Source organism: Salvia splendens, chromosome 19, assembly GCF_004379255.2.
Source record: "Salvia splendens isolate huo1 chromosome 19, SspV2, whole genome shotgun sequence".
Lineage (NCBI taxonomy): Eukaryota > Viridiplantae > Streptophyta > Magnoliopsida > Lamiales > Lamiaceae > Salvia > Salvia splendens.
Window position 1 is genome coordinate 22,362,256 of NC_056050.1, and position 12,831 is coordinate 22,375,086.

Sequence of the window (12,831 nt, forward strand, 5' to 3'; positions counted from 1 at the left end):
ACAAGGTATGCGTCTTAACCGATCTGCCTCTTCGGCAAGTTTTGACCAAGCCAGAAGCATCAGGCAGAATCGCCAAATGGGCCATAGAGCTGGGAGAACACTCAATCGAGTACCTACCTCGAAAAGCCATCAAGGGACAAGCCTTGGCAGATTTTCTTGCAGAGGCCAAGTTCGATCAAGCAATTCCTGTTATTGCCGAACAGAAGAATTCTGCCAATGCCGAACTAGCACAGCCCTTGGAATCCGAAGTAGAGCCGCCGGACTGCTGGAGCGGATTCGTAGATGGAGCTTCAAACAAGATGGGAAGTGGAGCTGGTATTTTACTTGTCGCTCCCGACGGACACGAGGTAACCTACTCACTTCGGTTCCTATTCCCCACTACTAATAATGAAGCCGAGTACGAAGCCCTCCTGGCCGGACTCCAGTTAGCGCAAAGTCTGCTCGTCAAGTCTCTCAAAATCCATTGTGATTCACAAGTCATAGTGAATCACATGTTGGGTATAAGTGAAGCTCGTGACGAGAGAATGAAGAAGTATTTGGACAAAGCGCAAAGCATCAGCCGAAGTTTCTCCTATTTTCGGATAATCCGCATTCCCAGAGCGGAAAATAGCCGAGCAGATACTTTAAGTAAGTTGGCCTCAGATCCGAGCTCAAAGGCGGAAGAATTAATGCATCGAAGCATTGATGAAGCCGAGGTACATTCAGTATCCAGCTCGCCGAACTGGATGACGCCGATCTTGCAGTATCTGGATCAAGGACAATTGCCCGAGGATAAGAGAGAAGCTCGGAAGATCACGTGCCGAGCACTTCGGTACGAACTTCATGAAGGAGTCCTCTTTAGAAAGTCTTACCTCCAGCCGTTATTGCGGTGCGTAGGACCAGAAGAGACGGACTACATCCTCAGAGAAGTTCATGAAGGATCGTGCGGCAGCCACATCGGAGCTAGAGCTTTAGCTAAAAAAGTTCTAAGATGGGGATATTATTGGCCAACCTTGGTACAAGAAGCAGTGCAGCTCGTCAATACCTGCCCGAAGTGCCAAATCCATGCAAATATCCCAAGGATGCCGCAGACCGATCTATCCACTATGCAGAGCCCTTGGCCTTTCATGCAATGGGGCATAGACATAGTGGGACCACTTCCTCAAGCTCCTCGGCAAATGAAATTCCTAATCGTTGCTGTGGACTACTTTACGAAGTGGGTGGAAGCTGAACCATTAGCTACGATAACGAGCTCGAAGGCATTGGATTTCGTCTGGAAGAACATAGTGTGCCGATTTGGCATACCCCACATCCTCATCTCGGATAACGGGACTCAGTTCACCGACAAGACGTTCAAGAATTGGTGCCAAGAGCTGAATATTCAACAGCGGTTCACTTCGGTCTCTCATCCACAAGCAAACGGACAAACGGAGGTAACAAATCGTATCCTGGTGAAAGGGTTAAAAGCTCGGTTAGAACAAGCCAAAGGACAATGGGTAGAAAATCTCCCTCAAGTCCTATGGTCCTACCGAACTACACCCACAACCTCCAACGGTGAAACTCCATACAGTCTGGTGTACGGCACTGAAGCCGTAATTCCGGTGGAGATCCGCGTACCCAGTCCCCGAACTCTAAATTTCTCCTCAGAAATGAATGACGACGGACTGAGAGCCGAGCTAGATCTTGCCGAAGAAAGAAGAGAATTGGCATGCATAAAAGCAGCCAAGTACAAGGAGCAAGTAGCCCGGTATTACAACCAAAGGGTGAAGAAGCTGCAATTTCAAGTGGGAGATCTCGTCTTGAGAAACAACGAAGTAAGCCGAGCAGAAAAGCTGGGCAAGCTCGAACCCACATGGGAAGGTCCGTATCGGGTGTCAGAAGTCCTCGGCAAAGGGTCTTACAAATTGGCTCACATGTCAGGAGAACAGGTACCCCGAACATGGCACATTTCCAACCTCAAAAAGTTCCATTTGTAAGAGACAGTCCGGTCAGTCAGTCTTGAGTCCTGTTCAGTCAATGTGCTTTATTTGGTTTACTTGGTCTTTATTTGTCTCTGTGCGTTTTGTCTGTGTGTTTTGTCTGTCTCTGTGCGTGTCGTCTCTTACAAATGTTACTGAGGTATCTTGTTCTTCGAAGGCTGATCCCCTTCTTAGAACATATACAAGCCAACGATTGTGAGTCAAAACTTCTACAGAAGATACAAGACCACAATTCAGCTTAAACAAGCAGTTCGTCTGAAACGAGCTGCAACAAGCCAACGATTGTGAGTCAAAGCTTCTAAAGAGGATACTGATGCATGGAAATGAGATTAGTAGAATAAAAGCCGAAGACGAGCTGCCGAAGACGAGCTGCCGAAGACGAGCTGAAATGACACGTAAAAGACGAAGACAAGCTGCCGAAGACGAGCTGCCGAAGACGAGCTGAAATGACACGTGTACACTCGAGCTGAGAGAAGATTGACACGTGGCATGAAGATTAGTTAGGAACGAGTTAGTTATAACTGCCAATTCAAGTAGTTAGCTAGCTCATAGCTTTATAATCTGTAGCTTCTTCAATTTGTAATTCATTCAGAAATTAATGCAATACTCTTCTTCTCCCATTCCCTCTTCACCTCCGACGAGTTCTATCTGTATTGGTGTGATTCCGGTCGCCGTTCTCAGCTCCGGCAACCCCAATTCCGCACCAAGTGGTATCAGTGGTAACGATCCTTCGCCTGTCATGGTGGAAACGCGCTCCGGCGACATGCGTCGCGTAGAGGATATTATCGCGACTGCGCTGGCCGACTTCTCGGCGAAAGTCTCCGAATCTGACCGCCGACGTGAGGAGAAAGATTCAATCCGCGATAATGCGGATAAAGCTCGTGATTCAGATGTGAGGGAACTACGTGAGGCTATTCTCGCTCTGCAACTTCAACATACGGAGGTTCTCAACCGATTCATACCGAATCCGCATGGAAATCAACCTGCTGGAGGTATTCCTCACAATCAATTTGGAGGAATTGGACCTCAACGCCAACCTTACTTCGCTACTCGACAATCGAAGGTCGGTTTCCCTATTTTCTCGGGTAATGATCTGGCCGGCTGGATCATGAGGTGCGACCACTTCTTCACCGTAGATCTTACTCCGGAAGAAGCGAAAGTTCGCTTAGCTGTCATCAATTTTGAAGGCCGAGCACTGCAATGGTTTCAAAATTGGTCACGATATCAGGATCACGCCATGGCTACCCCGTGGCCTATGTTTCTACAAGCAATGGAAGGACGATTTGGTGATCAACTCCTCGGCGATCCTATGACTGAGCTGCTTGCTCTGAAGCAAACAGGTTCTTTCTCTGACTATCATGACCGCTTTGAATTACTCTTAGGTCGTGTGTCTATTTCTGAAACCTATGCTGTGAGTCACTTCATCAATGGCTTGAAACCTTATGTGCAAAAAGCGGTTAGAATGTTCATGCCTCAAACACTTGTGCATGCTTATGCTTTGGCTCGGTTACAAGATATGGCTACACCGTTTAAAGATGGTAGTAATCAGCCTAGTAAACGGTTTAACACTCTTGATGCTAAAACTTCACAAGCATATAACTCTGCTCCGTTATTACCTACTCCTATTACACCTGCTTTTAAATCTAGACGACTCTTAACTGAAGAAGAAATGGCAGATAAGAGAGCTAGAGGCTTGTGTTATGGTTGTGATGAGAAATTTGAAAGAGGTCATAGGTGTGCTAGGAAGCAACTCTACTTGCTTGAGATAGACGATGGCATGCTGTCGGGTGAACTTGAATCTGATGAAATTAATGAAGATTTAGGAGATGAGGAGAATCCTTTGATCTCTATTCATGCTATTAATGGTTCATCTGCTAGAGGTTTCAGAACTATGCGTGTCACGGGCAGAATTGGTAGAAGACCTCTCCATATTCTAATTGATTCGGGGAGTACTCATAATTTTCTTGATTTACAAACGGCTAAGAAGCTCGGCTTATTCCTCACTGCAGTGAACCCGGTGTTTGTGGATGTTGCCGATGGAAATAAATTGGAATGTAAGGCAATGTGTAAAAGTTTAAAATGGTCATTGAGAAGCACTACCTTTATCACTGATGTGCTCCTCTTACCTTTGGGTAGCTGTGACATGGTTTTGGGTGTTCAATGGTTGGAAACTCTTGGTGATATCCAATGGAATTTCAAAAATCTGACTATGGACTTCACACTTAACGGCAGAAGACATGTACTGAGGGGAGGTAATAATGAGCAGGTGGTCCAGGCTGCATCTGAGAAAGAAATGAACAAAATTCTTAGCTACAATGAAGGGGTCAAGCTTTACTGTATTCAGATAAATGGTGCAGATTCCCCTGAGTTGTTTACGGTGCAAGGGAATATGGAAGACCAACTTAACCATTCTGACTCTATTCAGCAATTTCTGGAGACTCATCAGTCAGTATTTGCTGAACCTACCACCTTACCTCCTCTGAGATCGCATAACCATCGAATCTCTCTAATACCTGGAGCTACACCAGTCCATTCCAGACCTTACAGACATTCAGCCTTACAGAAAAATATAATTGAGAAGCAGGTGGCTGACTTACTGCATCAAGGCTTCATCCAACCAAGTTCAAGTCCCTTTTCTTCACCAGTGGTGCTTGTTAAAAAGAAAGATGGAACTTGGAGAATGTGTGTGGATTATAGGCGATTGAATAAACTTACTATCAAGGACAAATACCCCATCCCTCTTATTGATGAACTTTTAGAGGAACTGAGGGGTGCAACACTCTTTTCTAAGATAGATCTGCGGGCCGGCTATCACCAAATTAGAATGGAAGCACAAGATATACCTAAAACAGCTTTTAAAACTCATGATGGACACTATGAATTTGCTGTTATGCCTTTTGGACTCACAAATGCTCCTGCTACATTTCAAAGTCTAATGAATGACATTTTCAGGCCGTTCTTAAGGAAATTTGTGCTCGTTTTCTTTGATGATATATTGGTGTATAGCAAGGATATTGACTCCCATTTGATCCATCTTGAGAAGGTCTTTCAGAAGCTCCATGAAAATTCTCTCTTTGCTAAAGCTAGCAAATGTGAATTTGCTAAGAGGCAGATTGAATACTTGGGACACATCATATCAGAAGCTGGGGTTTCTACAGACCCTAAGAAAGTGCAGGCGATGCAAACTTGGCCTATTCCCTCTGATATTTCACAATTGCGAGGCTTCCTTGGTCTAACAGGATATTACAGAAAATTTGTTAAAAATTATGGAGTTATTTGTAAACCACTTACTGATCTACTCCGAAAGGATGCTTTCCATTGGGATTCTACAGCTGAGGAGGCTTTCTTGAATCTAAAAAAGGCTATGATTTCTCCACCTGTTTTGGCATTACCTGACTTTTCTTCACCTTTTGTAGTGGAGACTGATGCTTGCAGCTACGGCATTGGAGCTGTTCTAATGCAGAATAACCATCCTATTGCTTTCATTAGCAAGGCTTTATCTCCCAAAAACAGAGGACTTTCAGTATATGATAAAGAACTATTGGCGATTGTTTTTGCTGTGACACATTGGAGCCATTATTTGAGCCACATGCCTTTTGAAGTTAGAACGGATCATAAGACACTGAGTCATTTGTTAAAACAGAAACTCTCCACTCCGGGGCAACTAAATTGGCTCTCTAAATTGATGGCTTTCGATTTTGAAATCACTTACAAGAAGGGGGTAGAGAATAAGGTTGCTGATGCCTTATCTAGAGTACACTCATCTGAAATTTTTTGTATGGCTATCACCACTGTGGCTACTGATATCTATCCCTTAATTCAAGCTTCTTGGGAGTCTGATCCAGATCTACAATCAGTCATCACTGAGCTCAAACAGAATCCTAAGTCCACTTCTAAATTTTCATGGCTGGGAAATCAATTAAGAAGAAAAGGCCGTTTAGTAGTGGGAAAAGATGAAGCTTTGCGCTTGAAAATCATTCAGTTATTTCATAACTCAAGCTCTGGAGGTCACTCAGGTGTTCTTGCCACCTATAAACGATTATCCTCTTTATTCTATTGGGCTAACATGGAGAAGCAGATCCGGAATTTTATCAGAGAATGTGATATTTGTCAACGCTTTAAGTATGACAATAGTGCATCACCAGGGTTACTTCAACCTATACCCATTCCCGAAGCAGCTTGGTCGCAAGTAAGTCTTGATTTTATTGAGGGACTCCCACTGTCACAGGGGAAATCTACTATATTAGTAGTGGTGGATCGGTTAACTAAATATGCACACTTCATGCCGCTTACTCATCCTTATTCAGCCCTCACAGTTGCTCAAGCTTTCTTGGATTATGTGTTCAAACTCCATGGTCTCCCAGTTATACTAATCAGTGATCGAGACAAGATTTTTCTGAGCAAATTCTGGTCCGATTTCTTCAAGTTACAAGGCGTGGAACTTCACATGTCGACTGCCTACCATCCTCAATCCGATGGTCAGACCGAAGTTGTCAACCGTTGCTTGGAGACTTACCTTCGTTGTATGTGTGGAGATCAGCCTACGACTTGGAGCAAATGGCTTAGTCTTGCAGAATTTTGGTACAACACTTCCTTCCACACGGCTATTGGTACAACACCTTTTGAAGCTCTTTATGGATACCCTCCCCCGTTGCATATTCCTTACTTTAAGGGGGATTCGACTGTGCATGATGTAGATGAAAGCCTGGTCGCTAGAGAAGCTATGATGGATGTTTTAAAATTTCATTTGGGACGAGCGCAACACAGGATGAAGCAACAACATGACAAGCATCGTTCGGACCGCAAGTTTGTTCTTGGTGATTGGGTTTATTTGAAACTCCAACCTTACAGACAAAATACTCTCCGTGATAGACAATTTCACAAACTTAGTCCACGCTACTTTGGTCCTTTCAAGGTGATAGACAAGTTCGGCGAGGTGGCATATAAACTTGCTCTACCACCGGATGCTCGAATTCACCCGGTATTTCATGTCTCTCAGTTAAAGAAGAAGGCTGGACCACTTTCTCAACTACATGGCACCTTACCGGTCATTGGAAACTCGACTTTTTTGGAACCTGTCAGAATCTTGGATCGTCGCTTGGTTAAGAGGGGAAATCATCCAGCTACGCAAGTGCTAATTCATTGGGCCAATTCCTTTCCCGAAGACGCAACTTGGGAGTTTTTGCATGATATTCAGGAGAAATTCCCTCATTTTCAACCTTGAGGACAAGGTTAATTGAAGGGGGGGAGATTTGATGCATGGAAATGAGATTAGTAGAATAAAAGCCGAAGACGAGCTGCCGAAGACGAGCTGCCGAAGACGAGCTGAAATGACACGTAAAAGACGAAGACGAGCTGCCGAAGACGAGCTGCCGAAGACGAGCTGAAATGACACGTGTACACTCGAGCTGAGAGAAGATTGACACGTGGCATGAAGATTAGTTAGGAACGAGTTAGTTATAACTGCCAATTCAAGTAGTTAGCTAGCTCATAGCTTTATAATCTGTAGCTTCTTCAATTTGTAATTCATTCAGAAATTAATGCAATACTCTTCTTCTCCCATTCCCTCTTCACCTCCGACGAGTTCTATCTGTATTGGTGTGATTCCGGTCGCCGTTCTCAGCTCCGGCAACCCCAATTCCGCACCAGATACAAGACCACAATTCAGCTTAAACAAGCAGTTCGTCTGAAACGAACTGCAATAAGCCAACGATTGTGAAGTCCAAGCTTCTAAAGAGGATACAAGACCACAATTCGGCTTAAAAATCAAGCACTTCGTCTGAAACGAACTGCAACAAAAGTCCGATTCTCGCGATAAAACTTGCCTGAATTAGGACAAGGGAAAGTCCGATCCACGCGATAAAACTCGCCGAATTAGGACAAGGGAAAGTCCGATCCCCAAATTAGGACAACGGAAAGTCCGATCCGAGCGATAAAACTCGCCAAATTAGGACCAAAGACGAGTCCGGTCAAAGATGTTTATTTCATCAGCCCAAAGACGAGTCCGGTCAAAGATGTTTATTTCATCAGACCAAAGCCAAGTCCGGTCAAAGAAGAGTTCACTTCATCAGACCGAGGACAAACATCAACTTACCCCGTACCTTTATCCAGAATGCCGAAGTGATTCACTTCACTTTTCGGGGGGGGTAGTGATGGAGTACGTACTAAACAAGCCCAACAGCAGCAAAGCCCATCAGCCTAAAACCCAAGAAAGAGTATCAGTTCGGCATGACTAAAGAGTATCAGTCCGGCATGACTAAAGAGTTCAGTTCGGCACAACCAAAGAGTTCGGCCCCACAGAGTTCGGACCCAGCCTACAGCTCGGTAAAAGCCAACCAATCAAACTCTGCTCTCAGGTCGGCATCAAGCTCTACTCTCAGATCGGCAAAAGCTGCTCGGCAATAAATCAGCAGTTCGGTCTCAGTATTCGACCGAACTAGGAGATAGTGGACTCATGCAGGATTTCCACCTCCACTACACCCACGATCTATTTAGTGGTGTCAAGCAGTCGTTAACTCATGCAGGATAGTGGACCCATGCAAGATCGCCACGATCTCCACGACATCCACTACCTAGTAAATGGTGCTGCATGCCACAATCTTGGTCCTTTGTATAAATAGAACCTAGATCAGATAGATAGGGTTAGACTCTCTCGCTTTCTAGAGATCAAATACAAAATAGCAAGTCTGTATTGTAAGCTGTAAGAAAACAGATCAAGCAATACAACTCTGCCCTCATTTCTTCCCGTGGACGTAGATTTACCTCAGTAAATCGAACCACGTAAAATCTCTGTGTCGTGATCTGCATCTTCCTGCATTCATCACCGTCGAAAATTCGCGGATTCATCAGGCGGTTTTCAAGATGGCCGGTGCGATCATAGACTCCGGCACGATGATCACGCGCCTGCCACCAGCGGCGTACAGCGCACTAAGTGCTGCGTTCAAGAAAGGGATGAAGAAGTACCCAGCGGCATCGGCATTCTCCATCTTGGACACGTGCTACGACCTCTCGAACTACACGAGCATCTCCATCCCCACCGTGTCGTTCACATTTGACGGTGAGGTGAAGATCAACCTCAGCCCGTCCGGGATAATGATCGCGGTTAGCTCCACGGTGGCGTGCCTTGCCTTCGCCCGGGAATGGAGATGCCGCCGACAACGGAATCTTTGGGAACACGCAACAGCTGGCGTTTGAAGTGGTGTATGATGTCGCCGGAGGGAAGCTGGGATTCGCAGCTGCTGGCTGTTGATTAATTTATGTGTAAAAACTAGTAATTTACTACTTAAAATATCATACATTAAATTTCTCCCAAGGTAGGAAATATGCTCATGTGATTTATAATTTCAGAAAATTTCAAATCAAATATGTTCCTCTAAGATTGAATTGTTGAAGTGAGTGGCAAATTCACTTGTGATGCCCCATGTTCAATCACAAATTGTACTACATTTTTCAATTTTTCACTTCCTTGGATATGAGATGCAATATGTTCACTTACAAAATGTACAACACTTATTGAAAGAAGTTACAAACTGTACAATTTCGAATGTTTTGCACGTATTGTAGTTTTAAATAAATTAGTAGATTGCCTAACCACGGTCTATCACATCTTTAACCAGATATGTCGTAATACAAGATATTAATATCTCGAGCATGCCAAACTTGATCGACTTACATCTATAATTTCAATTTTCCATCTGATATGAGGATTCAATATTGAGTTATTATTAATTACCATTCACTAATTTGGGACTATTATGTTGTTAGCCATAGCCATTTTCCTTTGTTTACATCAAGATCCCGTCTTTTCGGATTCAATTCACATTATTCACTCGCCTCGGATATACACAGAACGAAAGGACATTTGGGAATCAAGAATCCGGCCATACGATTAGGAATCTCCGGTTGCATACAATTCTCACTTCATTATAAGAAGACCCTAAATTGTGTCTCAAGATTATTTTAATCAAATTGATACTTAGAAAATCTGCACCAGTTAACAAAATCAACATATCTGCCTAACTTGTCCAAATTATTAGCTGCTCAATCAATCATATAGAAAATATACTAAAAATATATATTAAATACACCTCTCAATCTACTCAATGTGAGACCTTATTTTACTACACACCTTCATTTACTACAAAGTCAAACAATTTCTTAAAGCTCGCGTCGGGTCAAATTGGGACAAACTTTGTGAGATGGAGAGAGTATTTTGCATATGACAAGTCATAAACTACTATAATAACTTTATTAAACATATATTGTTCGATATTCATGTCAAATAACATACAATTAATTAATTTACTTAACGTCATGTTCAAATAATGTTATTAATCTTGCTAGTCAGTTAAGACGATATAGCATATGTTTCAAAGTCGAGATATATCTTGTGAACTAAATTACTGATACTAAATATTTGTATTAGTGAATTAATATTTGTTACACGGGCTGATAATTATTAAGCTAGGTTATATTTTGACTTTATTAATTTAAATATTCATCAAACAAGAATATAATTGTCATAATGAGATATCATATACTATAAATAAAATGCATGCGATATTTATTACACATATATTATTAGATATACATGTGACCATTCCAATATATACACAAATTAAGACGAATTAAATTCGATTTTGTACGTAATTATCGAAATATAGTAATTGAATCCTACCACCGAGGCACGCAGGGGCGTAGCGCAGTTGGCAACGGAGGGGCAGACTTGCTGCAATGAGTCTAGGTTCGAATCTCACTGCTGTCGTGTAGTTGCTTACATCTCTCAGGCACAAGTGTGAGGCCTTAAGGCCTCCCCCTGAACGGGCTACTGCGTACCCTGATTGAATTGCCTTTTTACTGCAATGAATCCTACCACCGAGGGTATATTAGCGAAATTGCGGCAAGGTAAATGAATTGACGACGTGTACCATTGACCTTTTAAAATCACAGTCACAAGATCCGAGCTTTTTAGCTCAGCCATTATTCGTGGCTCTCTTGTGGCCATCTGCAATGGTAATTAACAAAATTTAACAAAAACAACAAGGGCCAAATGTGGCCCTCTCAAAAAAAAATTGTTCACTTTTTTTTAATGTTGTTTTAAATTTAACTATATTAAATTTTATTAGACTTTAAATTTATGATATTTATAAATTTAATTAAAATAAAATAATTTGGATTGTAAATAAAAAAATTCACAACCTAAAATCAAAATGTAACAAGAACTTCGTTGTATTATATTAAAATAGGAAAATTATACAACGAAAGTTTTCTAATTTAAAAACAACAACCCAAAAACCCATATCACTCTGCGGCGCCCCTTCTACGGTTCCAGACCTCTTCAACCATATCAGCCTGCAGTGATGTATGCGATATTTGGCTCCGCATATCGGTGTACCGCTGGATCAAGTATTCATTACTACGTGGTACACCCATCTGCAGGGGCTCCATGTCAATACCCGAGCTCGAACTAGCACCATCTTCCGGTGTCCATCGCTCTGCAGCAACTCCTTCGTCATCTATTATCATATTGTGCAATATGATACATGCAGTCATGATGTCTGCGACATCATTTTCGTGCCATTGTCGAGCCAGGCACCATATAATGGCCCATCGCACTTGGAGTACACCAAAAGCTCGCTCAACATCCTTCCTAGCACCCTCTTGTTTTTTCGCGAAGTAGGTTTGCTTCGGCCCAACGGGTTGTCGGATCGTCTTCACAAACACGGGCCAGCCAGGGTATATCCCATCGGCCAAATAGTACCCCATGTTGTACTGAGTGTCGTTGGCCATGAATCTAACTTGCGGACCCTCACCCCGGCTCTCGTCATTGAACAAGTGTGACGATCGTAGAACGTTGATGTCGTTGTTCGATCCAGCAACCCCAAAATACGCATGCCAGATTCGCAATCGGTAATCAGCAATGGCTTCCAGAATCATCGTGGGGTGTCTGCCTTTGAAACCGGAAGTGAACTGCCCCTTCCAAGCCACCGGACAGTTCCTCCACTCCCAGTGCATGCAATCGATGTTCCCCAACATCCCTGGAAAATGATGTGCAGTCCCGTGCATATCAATCAATCTCTGGCAATCATCGGCCGATGGCTTCCGTAGATACTCCCCTTTGAAGAGCAAAACTGCCTCAACGTCTGTAGGGCAGTCGTTTCGCTCATCTGTAGGTATTCGTCGAACATGTCAGCGGGCCAGGCATAGGCAAGCTGCCTAATTGCCATCGTACACTTCTGGTATGTCGACAAGCCGGGTCAGCCGGTGGCATCATATCGCAAGTTGAAGCACTTGAACCGCTGCGCCAAACACGTCGCTATATGGACGAAGAGATTTTGCGACATTCTGAATCGCCTACGGAAAACCTCTGGCGGATAACGGGCGTTCTCGTTGAAGTAGTCTTCCATCAACCGGCAGTCAGCCCCGGCATGATCACGGTCGAAATACCGCCGATGATAGAATGGCCGAGGGACTGCCAACGCCGCTGCCGCCTCCGCCGCATCTTCCGCCTCGTCGGCTTCACGTTGCACCGCTGCAACAAGGTTTTGGAACTCCAGATCTACCGCTTGTTGGAATTGTTCATCGTCGGAATCCATAGTTGCAAGGTTGAATTGAAATTGGAAGGAAATATTGGAAAGATTGGAGGAAAATGGAAGTAAAATGGAGTTGGAAAAATGGAATGGAAGTGTAGTATTTTATAAAGAATTTTTGAAATTAAAAAAAAAAAAAAACCCGCGGTCCAGCCGCGAAACGCGGCCCGCTGCAATGGAGGGCCGCGGCTTGCCCTCGGCTCTCGGCCCTGCGCCCCGCCTCTCAGCTCTCTGCAATGGGGGCCGCGCACCGAGCCGCGGGCCGCGGCTCCCCCATTGTGGAC